A 12,696-nucleotide genomic window follows, 5' to 3' on the forward strand; every position below is an offset into this window, starting at 1 on the left:
GTGTGTGTGTGTGTGTGTGTGTGTGTGTGTGTGTGTGTGTGTGTGTGAGACAGAGTCTCGTTCTGTTGCCCAGGCTGGAGTGCAGTGGTGCGATCTCGATCTCAGCTCACTGCAACCTCTGCCTCCCTGGTTCAAGTGATTCTTGTGCCTCTGCCTCCCAAGAAGCTAGAATTATAGGTATGTGCCACCACACCTGGCTAATTTTCGTATTTTTAGTAGAGACTGGGTTTCACCATGTTGCCCAGGCTGGTCTTGAACTCCCAACCTCAGATGATTCACACACCTCAGCCACCCAGATTACAGCTGTGATCCACTGCACCCGGCCCTCTTCCCTTCACTCTTCATCTGAGAGTCCTGCTCATTATTAAGGTCACTTCTTTAGAGAGGACTTTCTTCGTCCCCTGGGCTAAAGAAGATTCTCCAGTCCCCTAGGCTCAGAGGCCCCATGCTCTTCTCTCCTAGCATTTACATGTTCATAATTCACACATTTATCTGTGTGATTATTTTTGTTTTAATGTCATTTGTTGCCACCAAATTGCGGGCTTCACGATGAAAAAATTTGCAACTCTTCTACTCACCAATGATACTCTTGTGCCCAGTGCAAGACCAGGCACACAGTAGGTGCTCAATAAATGTACATTGCTTTCCTTCCTTTCTAAAGGGTTCCAGAAGGCCATTAATAGGCAAAAAACACAAGTGTAGACGAAAGCTGAGTCTATCATGCTCCCTGATGGGTCCCCATGCCCAGCACTGGGTGCTCGCTTAGTGTTGGTAAAATATATGAATGAATGAATGAGTGAATTAATGGATAGATGAAGTGCAATTGAAATTTATTATGCTTATAAAGAAACACAAAAATCAAATAGATTTATTGCATTAAGATTATTTTAAGAAGTTGTTTTATTCCTGCATTCATTTTGTTTCCAACACAAACAGTACATAAAAATAATTATTTCTTGGATTCATGAAAAATTGAAAGGGCCCTTGAGTGTTTATTTAGTGTATCCTTTTTGGCAGAATTAGTGATCTTAATAATGAAAACAGCACTGGGTGACTTTTTTAAATTGAAATTTTTGTTGAGATAATTGTAGATGTGCATGCAGCTATGAGAAATGGCAGGGAGACATCTTGTGTACCCTTTACTCAATTTTCCCCCGGTGCTAAACTAGAATATACACACCTAACTGGAATACTGACACGGATGAAATCCACTGAACTTATCCCATTGGCTAACTTAATTCACATTTGCCGCACTGTCCTGAGTGCTTTATCTCATTTAATTGTGACAACAGCCCTGTAAGGGGGATAGCATTATCACTCAGGTTCTAGAGCCTGGGACACTCGTGCTCAGACAGGCAGAGCAACTCACTCACAGCCTCGCACATGCTTGGGGTGAAGCTGGAATCCCCACTGGAAACCCCCCCTCCAGCCTGTGTTCTTCCTGGGGCTGGCATAAACCATGATATAGAGATCTGTTCCTTGTTACAGATCTCTAAAGAAGAAAATTACTTGCTTAACAAAAATGACTTTGCTGTATAAAGGTGTGGTTTTTTGGACTATTCCTCCAGAATGGCATTTTTAAGAAGTCTAAAGTCTAAGAAAACCTCTGCAAAAATTCAAGGCACTTAAATCTCTGATGAAGCACTCAAAGGTATTCATTTATCATCCAGTCTTTCAGTTTCGTTGTAGACAGATTTATGTCCTTTGTGGTGGTAGCTCCATGTCCTGGAATGGACCTCCTGTCCAGGTTCACAGATACAGCTAAGAGGCTGGAAAAGGTCCCAAGTGGAAGGAAGCTTGGGTTTGTAGTTTCCTCACATATTCTTAGAAGCTAGGGGCTGGGGAAACCCAGAAGTTAGGTGGTCAAGGGCAAAAAGATTCTCCCTTGTCTGTCTTTCTTCCCCAAACCTTGTCACATGGAAGATTTGAAATGGCTCCCCCAGGCCTGGGTCCTGGGCAGCTGTGTCACTGTGGGTGCCCACCTCCCACGCTGCTTGCTCTGCCCTGCTTGGAGAAAGACAACTTCTTAAGTTGTCATTCTCAGCCACACAGCACCCAGGGCCCCCGATTCCTCTCCTGGTTGCTGTGTGGCTGAGAATAACCCTGGATCATGAGGCATCCTGCCGCCCAGCCCAACATTTCCATCTGGTCCTGTTGGGGAGGAGGAAAATGCGGAGGGAAATGCGGATGCAGTATCTGTGGCTGGGTTCCAGCAAGACCCCTCCACGGTCTCCGGCCCCAGTACCAGTGGTTTCACCCACCTGGACCATCTGCAAGGGTCAAATCCAGTGTGTGCAGTGCCTGGAATTAGAGGAAAGAGACTTGCAGGTACAGCATCGTGAAAGGCCCCTTTTGATGATACAGAAAGAAAAAAAAAACCTCCACAATAATTTTAATCCTTTTCCTATCTTTGTTTATATTTCATTATAGAATGAGATCTGCTTTTGACTTATATTAAGGTGACCTGTTTGAAATTGCCAATTTTGTGGGTCGATGACAGCTGAATATTGGCAGTTTTAAATGGTTCAGTCTAATGCAAGTTAAATTAAAACCTTGAGGAATATACAACTTTTCACTTTACATGGCTCTGTTTTAAAAAGGGTGTCAACATATTTCAGCCTTGTGGAGATGGCGGCATATGTCTATCCTGTGTTGCAAGCAGCTGTGAATGGTTGCGTCGTTTTGCTTGGCCTACGCATGGGCGTGTTGTCACCAGAAAGCGTCTCTGCTCCTTCAAGTGGTGGCAAGCCCCTCCTGACAGCCATTCCTCATCCAGACAAGAACCCATCAGACCTTATGAAAATTTAATGTGTGAAAGTGTACAGTTGCATGAAGCTTGTTTTTTTTTTTTTTTTTTTTTTAAATAAATTAGTCTGTAGCCCTTGCTAACACCAGATGAATGAATTAAGAATCCACCTCCCCCAGTGCTGTCAGGCTGCTAAAATGCACACTGGGGCGAAATTCCTTTTCTTATTCTTAGCTTATTCTTTTTTTTTTTTTTAATTTTTTTTGAGACAGAGTCTTACTCTCTCCCCCAAACTGGAGTGCAGTGGCGCAATCTCAGCTCACTGTAACCTCCCCCTCCTGGGTTCAAGCAATTCTCTGCCTCAGCCTCCTGAGTAGCTGGGATTACAGGCACCTGCCACCACACCCAGCTAATTTTTGTAATTTTAGTAGAGACAGGGTTTCACCATCTTGGCCAGGCTGGTCTTGAACTCCTGACCTTGTGATCCACCCACCTCGGCCTCCCAAAGTGTTGGGATTACAGGTGTGAGCCACCGCTCCTGGCCTCTTAACTTATTCTTAAAGGGAATTTCCTACCTTTTATTTTTCTTCCTGAAAGAGTTTCCAATTTGCCAGAGTCTGAAGGGTTGTTATGCTTTCAGCCAAAAGGATGCCTCAGTAGCCCTTTAGCCCACCTTCCCCCAGGGCAATGGTAGCATTGAACATGCAATCCCTAGCTGACTTGAAGGACTGGACTTGAAAAAAATCAGCAGTTCCTTCTGGAATCTGCAAGGATTGGGGAATTTGAAAGATTCAGGGGAATTAGTTCTGCTTCCCAAACTAATTGGTTTTAGTGACCCCTTCTTCTTCCGGTTTCATCACTGGTGTGACTGATGTTAACATTATTGTCATCCTGTTTTACAAATGAGGACCCTGGAAAGGCTTGGAGGGCCCTGGGGCTGCCTAAGGTCACAGGCCAGGAAGAAATGGAGCCTGCCCGAGGGCCTGCATCTCCTCATTCTGAAGCCCAGGCTTTCTCTATGTTTTCAAAATGCCTGCTGGTTGCATTTTGTTTTTCCAGATGATATTGTAGATGCCAGAAAGTGGGGCCTGTGTTTCCATTTCTTGGTTTTCCTGCCCTTCCAGCTCGCTCATAGGAGGCATATGATGAGTACAGGAACAGGCATCTGTGCTGGGCAGACCTAAAATGAGGAAGGAGCATCGTGACCAATTACCTTGCAGTGGGGCACAGTCCTATCTTGAAGACCAAAACATCTCTTGAGAGGCTAGCCTCTCTTGAGAGGCTAGCATATCTGGTCCGGAAAGTCACCATTTCTTTGGGAGGGCCTGTACAAAATGGTCCACATCTCACAGGGTGGTCTCCTGGGCTCTGCAGGCCCATGTTGTGTCCACAGTACATGATCAACAAACACAGAACATCAATGAATCCAGGTGTTCACCGGGACAGGTGTGGGAAACTGAGGCAGAGGCCACGGGCTCTTCTGTCTCTCAATTCCTGTCCCCTTTGCATACTGGGGGGCACTTACTGAGGGTAGTCCAATATTTTAATCTCACAGTGCCCCACCAGAGACCATGGTGCTGATGGCACCTACTAAGTGCAACATGGCACCTACTAAGCGCAATGCTGTGCTTGACTCTACCGTCTGAGTGTGCGCACTCAGGGTTGGTCTCCCTCATGCAGCCCGAGGCCTCCTGCCAAAGTCTACTTCAAGGGGAAGCTGGAGGTGCACACAATCCCCTACGTCTCCTTTGATCCAAGTACATCAGCTCTTCCAAATTTTGTTTGCTGTGCATTTTTTTCCCAGATACTTAAAAAGGATTTAAGAATCTTGCCAAAGTGGCCACTTCTCCTAAAAACATCTAACCCAGTCCTTGCAGATTCCAGAAGGAACTGCTGATTTTTTAATTCATCTTCGGTCGTTTGCTTTTGGAAGGGAACGTTTATTGTGTTGAAAATTAAAGACTTGATTAAAAAAATGTTTGCTTTTTGTGGTGTCCTTGAAAAGCGAATGACTTTCACCCAGGATTTCTGTACTGGGTGTCAGGGACTGTGGTACACCACGGTGCTTAGAAAAATGGATGATGGAGATGGTGATGTGGCTGGCTAACATTTATTAACATTGCTATTGCCAGGCACCATGTCAACCCTTTCCTATGTGTTAGCTCATTTAATTCTTACAGGCACATGACAGGAAACGGAAGCTCAGAGACGTTATGTAACTTGTCCAAGTTTGAACAGTTAATAAGAGCTTGCCTTCACACCCAGTCGATTCTGGCTTGTGGGGCCCAAGCCTTGCTGTGCTGCCCCAGGCTGTGTAGGATGCATCTGCAGTGACCATTCTTCTCTCCAGAGGTCCTTCCTAGGACTGACTTTGTGGAGATTCTGTCTGCTAGGTGGCGGGGCAAGACACACCTGTCCCTCTGCCTGGAAGGAGTCAGTCCAGCAAGAAACCTGATGAAACCAGTGACTCCCAGCTGTGCGTGAGACAAGATGATGGGGCGATGGTGGGGGATGTGGCAGCACAAAGCAGCTTCGTCCACTGATGTCAGAAACAGTCTTTTGAGGGAAGAAAAGTATAAGTTGTTACCCAGAGTAGAAGATGGCCAGGCCAGGAGTTGGGAAGGGGATTCTAGAAGGCAAAGTGCATGTAAAGTTCTTGAAACTAGAGATGCCTGAGGAATCTAGATGAGGCCAGTCTGGTTGGAGCAAAGGGTGATGAGATGGGAGGCTGGAGAGTGACAAGGACCAGACTGCGTGAGGAGGACACTGCTGCTTGGGGGCTTCCCATCCTGAGGATGGAGGAACTTGAGCACAGGAGTTACTTGTTATCAACTCAAATGTATTGAGCCCCTGCTGCTCTGTGGACATACAATGGTTGGACAAACAGACAAAGTCCCCGTTCTCAAGGAGCTTGTATTCCAACAGAAAATAAAAGAAATACACAAGACGACGTCAAAGAGTGACAAGTGGCCCAAAGAAAGTAAAACAAGGGGCCAGGTGCGGTGGCTCACACCTGTAATCCCAGCACTTTGGGAGGCCGAGGCAGGCAGATCACGAGGTCAGGAGATCGAGACTATCCTGGCTAACACAGTGAAACCCTGTCTCTACTAAAAAATACAAAAAATTAGCTGGGCGAGGTGGCGGGCGCCTGTAGTCCCAGCTACTCAGGAGGCTGAGGCAGGAGAATGGCGTAAACCCAGCAGGCGGAGCTTGCAGTGAGCCGAGAACTTGCCACTGCACTCCTGCCTGGGTGACAGAGAAAGACTCCCTCTCAAAAGTAAAACAAGGTAGCACCTCAGATTGAACTGAGGAAGGTACAGGAAGCCACTGCAGTGATGTGCTGAGCAGGGTTGGCACCTCTGTGCAGTGGGCATTCAGGGGTGAGGAGTCAGCACTGTGGCAGTGTTGGGAGAAGGTATTCCTGGAAGAGAGGGTGGCTGATTAGAAGGCCCTGAGGCAGCAACAAACAGGGCACGATGAGGGACTGCCCTGTGCAGTCAGCGTGGCTGGAATGGAGGGAGCACGATGGAGAAGGCACCAAGTGAGGCCAGAGGCTCCTCGGGGGGTTTGGATTGGATCCTTAATGCAGGAGTGGGCAGATGCCCTGGAGGGTTTCAGCACGGGATGGCAAGGCCTGCTGTGCATTGCTGGGGATCTCTTTGCTTCCATGTGGTCCGTGGACCGGGAAGTGACCAGAATGGCAGCTGGGATGGGCAGGGGATGAGGGGAACACTCTTGCCATCGTGCGTGCCACACATGATGGGGAATGGGCTTGGGGGGCAGCCGTGGTGGGAGAGGAGCCCACTGGGGTTTGGAAGAGGTTAGCAAATACTCATGCTTGTTTTGGGAGGAGCCTCTGCTGGGGTCAGGGCGTGGGGGTGGCAGAAAGGACCGCAGCTTGTGAGAGGCAGGCCGGGCTGCTGGGTCCCACGTGCTGTCAGATGGACTCCTATATGGCATGTTGGGAAAGATGCCCTGTGGCTCTCAACCAGCTCAGCCTATGGCCCTGAGAGAGGATGTGGGCAGGCCCTGATGATCTTGGTTTTCTTTCTTTTTTTTCTTTTTCTTTTCTTTTCTTCTTTTTTTTTCGGCTTTACTGAACTATAATTCACATATTATACAATTCACCCTTATACGGTTCACAGTTCTGTGGTTTTTACTGCATTCACGGGTTTGTGCAACTGCACCACAGTCTAATTTTAAAACACTTTCATCATCCCAAGAGGAAACCCCCCGTCCATTAAGCGCTCACTCCCCACTTCCCCTTTCCTACCCCTGGCAACCGCGAATCTACTCTCTGTCTCTCTGGACCCTTCATACAAATAGGATCATACAGTGTGGGGTCTGTGACAGGGTTATTTCACCTGGCACCATGTTTTCTTTTCTTTTTCTTTTTTTCGAGTATACAATGCTTTATTTATTTATTTATTTTTTACCTGAATATGCATCCTTTATTATTTATTTATTTATTTATTATTATTATTATACTTTAAGTTCTAGGGTACATGTGCATAATGCACAGGTTTGTTACATATGTATACTTGTGCCATGTTGGTGTGCTGCACCCATCAACTCGTCAGCACCCATCAACTCGTCATTTACATCAGGTATAACTCCTAATGCAATCCCTCCCCCCTCCCCCCTCCCCATGATAGGCCCCGGTGTGTGATGTTCCCCTTCCCGAGTCCAAGTGATCTCATTGTTCAGTTCCCACCTATGAGTGAGAACACGCGGTGTTTGGTTTTCTGTTCTTGCGATAGTTTGCTGAGAATGATGGTTTCCAGCTGCATCCATGTCCCTACAAAGGATGCAAATTCATCCTTTTTTATGGCTGCATAGTATTCCATGGTGTATATGTGCCACATTTTCTTAATCCAGTCTGTCACAGGTGGACATTTGGGTTGATTCCAAGTCTTTGCTATTGTGAATAGTGCCGCAATAAACATACGTGTGCATGTGTCTATAGCAGCATGGTTTATAATCCTTTGGGTATATACCCAGTAATGGGATGGCTGGGTCATGTGGTACTTCTAGTTCTAGACCCTTGAGGAATCGCCATACTGTTTTCCATAATGGTTGAACTAGTTTACAATCCCACCAACGGTGTAAAAGTGTTCCTATTTCTCCACATCCTCTCCAGCACCTGTTGTTTCCTGACTTTTTAATGATTGCGATTTTAAATGGTAGCACCATGTTTTCAAGTTCACCGGCATTGCGGCATTGCCAGCATGTCATTCCTCTTTAGGGCTGATACTATTCCATTGTACATAGACCATATTCTCTTTATCCATTCATCTGTTGATGGGCATTTGGGTTATTTTCCCACTTTGTGTCTATTATGAGTAGAGCTGCTGTGCATATTCATGTGCACATTTTTGTGTGAACACCTATTTTCAGTTCTATGGGATCTGCTCAGGAGTTGGATGGTCATATGGTGACCCAGTCTTTGGGGCAAGCTCAGGAGCAGAATCATCGTACGTTGACTCGGTCACTGGGGTCTACTAAGGAGTCGAATGGTCATATGGCGACTCGGTCTTTGGGAAATGGTAAGGAATAAAATGGTCATATGGCAACTCGATCTTTGGGAAATGGTAAGGAGTAAGAATGGTCATATGGCGACTCGGTCTTCGGGAAATGGTAAGGAATAAAATGGTCATATGGTGACTCGGTCTTCGGGAAATGGTAAGGAGTAAGAATGGTCATATGGCAACTCAGTCTTTGGGAAATGGTAAGGAGTAAGAATGGTCATATGACAACTTGGTCTTCCGGAAATGGTAAGGAGTAAGAATGATCATATGGAGTAAGAATGGTCATATGACGACTCGGTCTTCGGGAAATGGTAAGGAGTAAGAATGATCATATGGAGTAAGAATGGTCATATGGTAACTTGGTCTTTGGGGTGTGGTCAGCAGTAAATCCTCATGGTGACTTGGTCCTCGAGGTCTGCTCGGGAGTAGAATCATTGTATGGTGACTCGATGTTGAATTATTTGAGGAGTTGCCAGACTTCTTCCGTGTTGGCTGCCTGGTCTCCTTCCTCCCTACTGTGTGTGAAGGCTCTGATTTCTCACCTCCGTGTCCATACCTTTTATTTAGCCTGAACGTCTTTGACATAGCCACATCTGACCTGAGCAGCTGCCTGGCCATAGTGCCAGCACATCCCTGGCCACAAGAGGTAGTGCCTGGGCCAGCCAACGTGCACCCTCGGGGTCGGGATGTGATCTGGAGCAGGGCTTCTCTCATTCTGTTCCTGCCCATGTTCATTTCAACCCCCAAAAGGACTTGAGCTCCCAGGCTTAATTTCATTTACTTAATGCATGAGGGAGGAAATTATTTATGAGGCCAAGACCGGAGTGGTCCCCAAGGACTCTGTTTCAACAGTGTATTTAAACCACCACATGGGGGGTTGTTTGCTAGACTGGGAACTGTGAACAAAGATCTTCCAATATTTCATGTTCATAAAGGCAGTTTGAGAGTAATGCTTTTTAAAAAGGTATCTGAATGGGGAGGAATAGGATCATTGTGAGGTCCACAGTCTCTTTGCCTTTGAAGGTTGCAAGAAGCAACTGAACGAGTTCCATGCTTTGTAATACTATGGTCTGGGCACCCTCAGGGTGTGTGGCCAGCAGGGACCTGCAGGAGTCCTCTTCACCTGGGGAGATTTGAAGCCTAGTGCACATAACCAGGGCTGTCACCCAACACTGTGTGATTCTGGGCTAGTCAGTGAGCCTTTTGCAGTTAGCTCATCCTTTTCACCTCAGTTTGAGGCATCTCTCCCAGGAAGTTTCTCCAGTTCCGATACATGCTCTCAAGTGACTCTCTCCGTCTCCTCAAAATGCTTACCTGCATTTTCACGATGCAGTTATGATGCGCAACATTCACTAATTGATGTCTGTGAGCCCAGGTGGCTGTCTGCCGGGTAGGTGTGTGCTCAGGTGTGCTGTGTGCTCAGCGAGGCTGTGAGCCCAGGTGGGTTTGAGCCCAGGTGTGTTGAGAGGTCAGTGAGGCCATGAGCCCACGTGGGTGTGAGCTCAGTGAGGCTGTGAGCCCAGCTGGGTTTGAGCCCAGGTATGTAGAGAGGTCAGTGAGGCTGTGAGCCTAGGCGTGCTGTGTGCTCAGGCAGCTGTGAGCCCAGGTGGATGTGGGTTCAGTGAGGCTATGAGCTTAGGTGGGTGTGAGCCCAGGTGTGCTGTGAGCTCCATGAGTCCAGGTGGGCTGTGTGCCCACCGAGGCTGTGAGCCCAGGTTGGTATGAGCATAGGTGGATGTGACCTCAGGTGGGCTGTGTGCCTTGTTGAGGCTGTGAGCCCAGGTGGGCTGTGAGCTCCGTGAGGACAGGTGGGCTGTGTGCCTTAGTGAGGCTGTGAGCCCAGGTGGCTGTGAGCTCCGTGGGGACAGACACCACACCTGGTTTTGCTCGTGGGTATCACCCCAGTACCTGGCTCAGAGCAGATGATTGTCTTGATTTGGGTTTTGGGGACGTGATCCTGGGATGAGGATTCGAGAGCAAGTAATTTATAAGAAAGCTCTCCCAGGAGAAGCTGGCCCCAGTGCTGGGAAAGTGGCACAGGGAGGCCAAGGAGGGGTAGTATCAGGCACAGCTGTGCAGGGCCAGCTGCGGCCTGACCCTGAGGGGACTCTGAGTGTGAGTGTGTCAGAGTTTGTCTCTGCTGAGTCCAGAGGCTAGGCTACATTCTTGCCACCACCGGTCATTGGCTCTCGGCTCTGTGCAGGAGCGCAGAGAGGCTGAGAGCCTGGGAGTTGGCCTGTAGAGGTGCCTTTAGGGACAGAAGCACATGGGAGCTGGGAGACTCCACAGCCTTGGACTAGAGGGGTGGGCAGAGCACTGACAGTATCCGCTTGGGGTCAGGCCTCGTGGATCCAATGTTCTACCCCGATCTTCTCCGACAGGCCTTCCAGAACAGGGTGTACCATGTGCTCCAGCACGAGGGAGACATGCTTCTGATGTCCGCTATAGCAGTGCCTCCAGGGTCGATAGCACGAGCGCAGTTGACAATCCCCACAGCCAGATGCTTTGAAATATGTGATCCTTGACAAATTTTTAATTTAGGGTAATTTTAAGTTTGCATATTGCATGAGACTTTACTGCTCTTTGAAATCTGCATAAATCACAGTCATGCTGCATGTTTGGGTTGTCACTTGGTGTCCTGGCTAGCTTTTTGTTGGCCCCCGAATCCTGCTTCTGCTAAGGGCTGGCCTGGTGTGTGTGACCAGAATGCCAGGCCCAGAAGCCACCAGCACTAAGTCAATGGGAAGTGCTTTGCTCATGCAGAGCTGCTGCTGCTGGAATAATTGCATCACTTCTTTCCCATGACACTGGGCCTCCTCAGCACCAGGTCAAGCGAGACTCAAGATGCAGGCAAACGGAAAAACTCAGAACTGTTTGCTCCTCCTCCCTCCCTGGAAACCCTGCCCTTATAGGTTGGCTGTGTTGGTCCAGCCCCAGCTTCTTGACTTGGCAGGGAGTTCCACAGGATGAGGACATGCTTTTTGTGTTTTTCTTTGCACTAAACTACATGTAACATCAGATTTACCATTTCAACCATTTTAAAGGGTACGATTCATGTGTGCCAATCATGCTAGATATAATTTGCATTTTCCTGAATATTAATTAGGGGGAACATCTTTTTTATATGCTGTTGACGGTTTGGATACCTCCTTTTGGAAGGTGTTCCAGGACTTTGCATATTTTCCATTGGGTTATTTGACTTTGCTCATTTGTGGGATTTCTGATATTCTAGAAACTGGACTATGTCCCTTAAATATGTTAGAAACATCTTTTCCTGCACTGTGTTTTGTCTTTTCATTTTACAGTGTTTTTGATTAAATTCTTAATTTAAATGACTAAAGGGTACAATTCAGTGCTCTGCACAGTGAGTGCAGTCACATTGTTGCAAAACCATCGCTGCTGTCTAATTCCAGAACCTCTTCATCACCTACAAGAAAATTGTGTGATACTCCTCATTCTCCCCTTCTCCAAGCCCCTGATAACTACGCATCTACTTTCCATCTCTATGAATTGGTCTGTGCTGAACGTTTCACGTAAATGGAATCATATGCTGTATGGACACTATATGGACTTTTGTGGCCGGCTTCTCCCGTGCAGCATGATGTTATTAGGGTCCCTCCATGCTGTAGCAGGTGTCCAGGCCTCATTCCCTTTTATGACTATGGAATGTTCCATGGTCTGGATAGACCATACTTGATGTGTCCATGTGTCAGCTGATGGATATTTGGGCTATTTTTGCTTTAGGTCATACTTTCTGCCTGATGTAAAAGTGCCAGTCATGTATAAAGGACTGTAGTTAGCGCCACCATGCCACAGCTTAGAGGAGGAATGAGGGACCTACTAGGTTGTTAGAGGTGCCATTCTTGACCCTCAGAGACTTTCTGTCTCCTGGAGGAGAAGTGGCTCTTTTGGACAGGTTTGAATCTTGAGAATTCGCGGTCCCTGGGTTTGAGACCTGGCTGTGCCACTTGATGCCATGTGACCTTGGGCAAGTCACCTCTCCCTCTGAGCCTTGCTTTTCTCACCTGTTAAATGAGGTACTTATAAAGCTGAATAGCCTAATTCAAACATTTTAAGTCTGAAATGCTCTGAAATTTGAAACTTTTTGAGTGCTGACATGATGCTCAAAGAAAATACTCATCAGAACATTTTGGATTTCAAATTTTTGGATGCTCAGCTGGTAATGCAAATATTCCCAAATCAGAAGAAATCTGAAAATCCGAAACACTTCTGGTCCCAAGCATTTCGGATCGAGAACCCTGTACTTGCAATGCCCGCCTCCTTAGTGGTGTGATGATTACGTGCAATGAGACATGAAAAGGGCCCAGCACAAAATCGTCTGGCATCAAATACCCAATGGATAGGGGATTTTGTTTATTTTATTGTTATTATTGTTGTTGAGGTAAAATTCACGTAACACAA

General features: G+C 47.1%; 1 protein-coding gene across 6 annotated transcripts in view; it reads left to right on the plus strand.

The window, feature by feature from the left end:
• PHACTR3 (phosphatase and actin regulator 3) overlaps positions 1–12,696 on the plus strand; it is a 275,267-nt gene that overhangs the window by 143,847 nt on the left and 118,724 nt on the right. For 2 of the 6 annotated variants that reach the window (XM_023231977.2, XM_023231979.2), the window contains exon 1: positions 5,001–5,226. The exons of the other annotated variants lie outside the window; for them this stretch is intronic. The gene's annotated coding sequence lies outside the window, so the exon portion shown is untranslated. Of the gene's footprint in view, positions 1–5,000; positions 5,227–12,696 lie in introns of those variants that run through there. 6 annotated transcript variants of the gene reach the window in all.

This window comes from Piliocolobus tephrosceles, chromosome 20, assembly GCF_002776525.5.
Source record: "Piliocolobus tephrosceles isolate RC106 chromosome 20, ASM277652v3, whole genome shotgun sequence".
Taxonomy (NCBI): Eukaryota; Metazoa; Chordata; class Mammalia; order Primates; family Cercopithecidae; genus Piliocolobus; species Piliocolobus tephrosceles.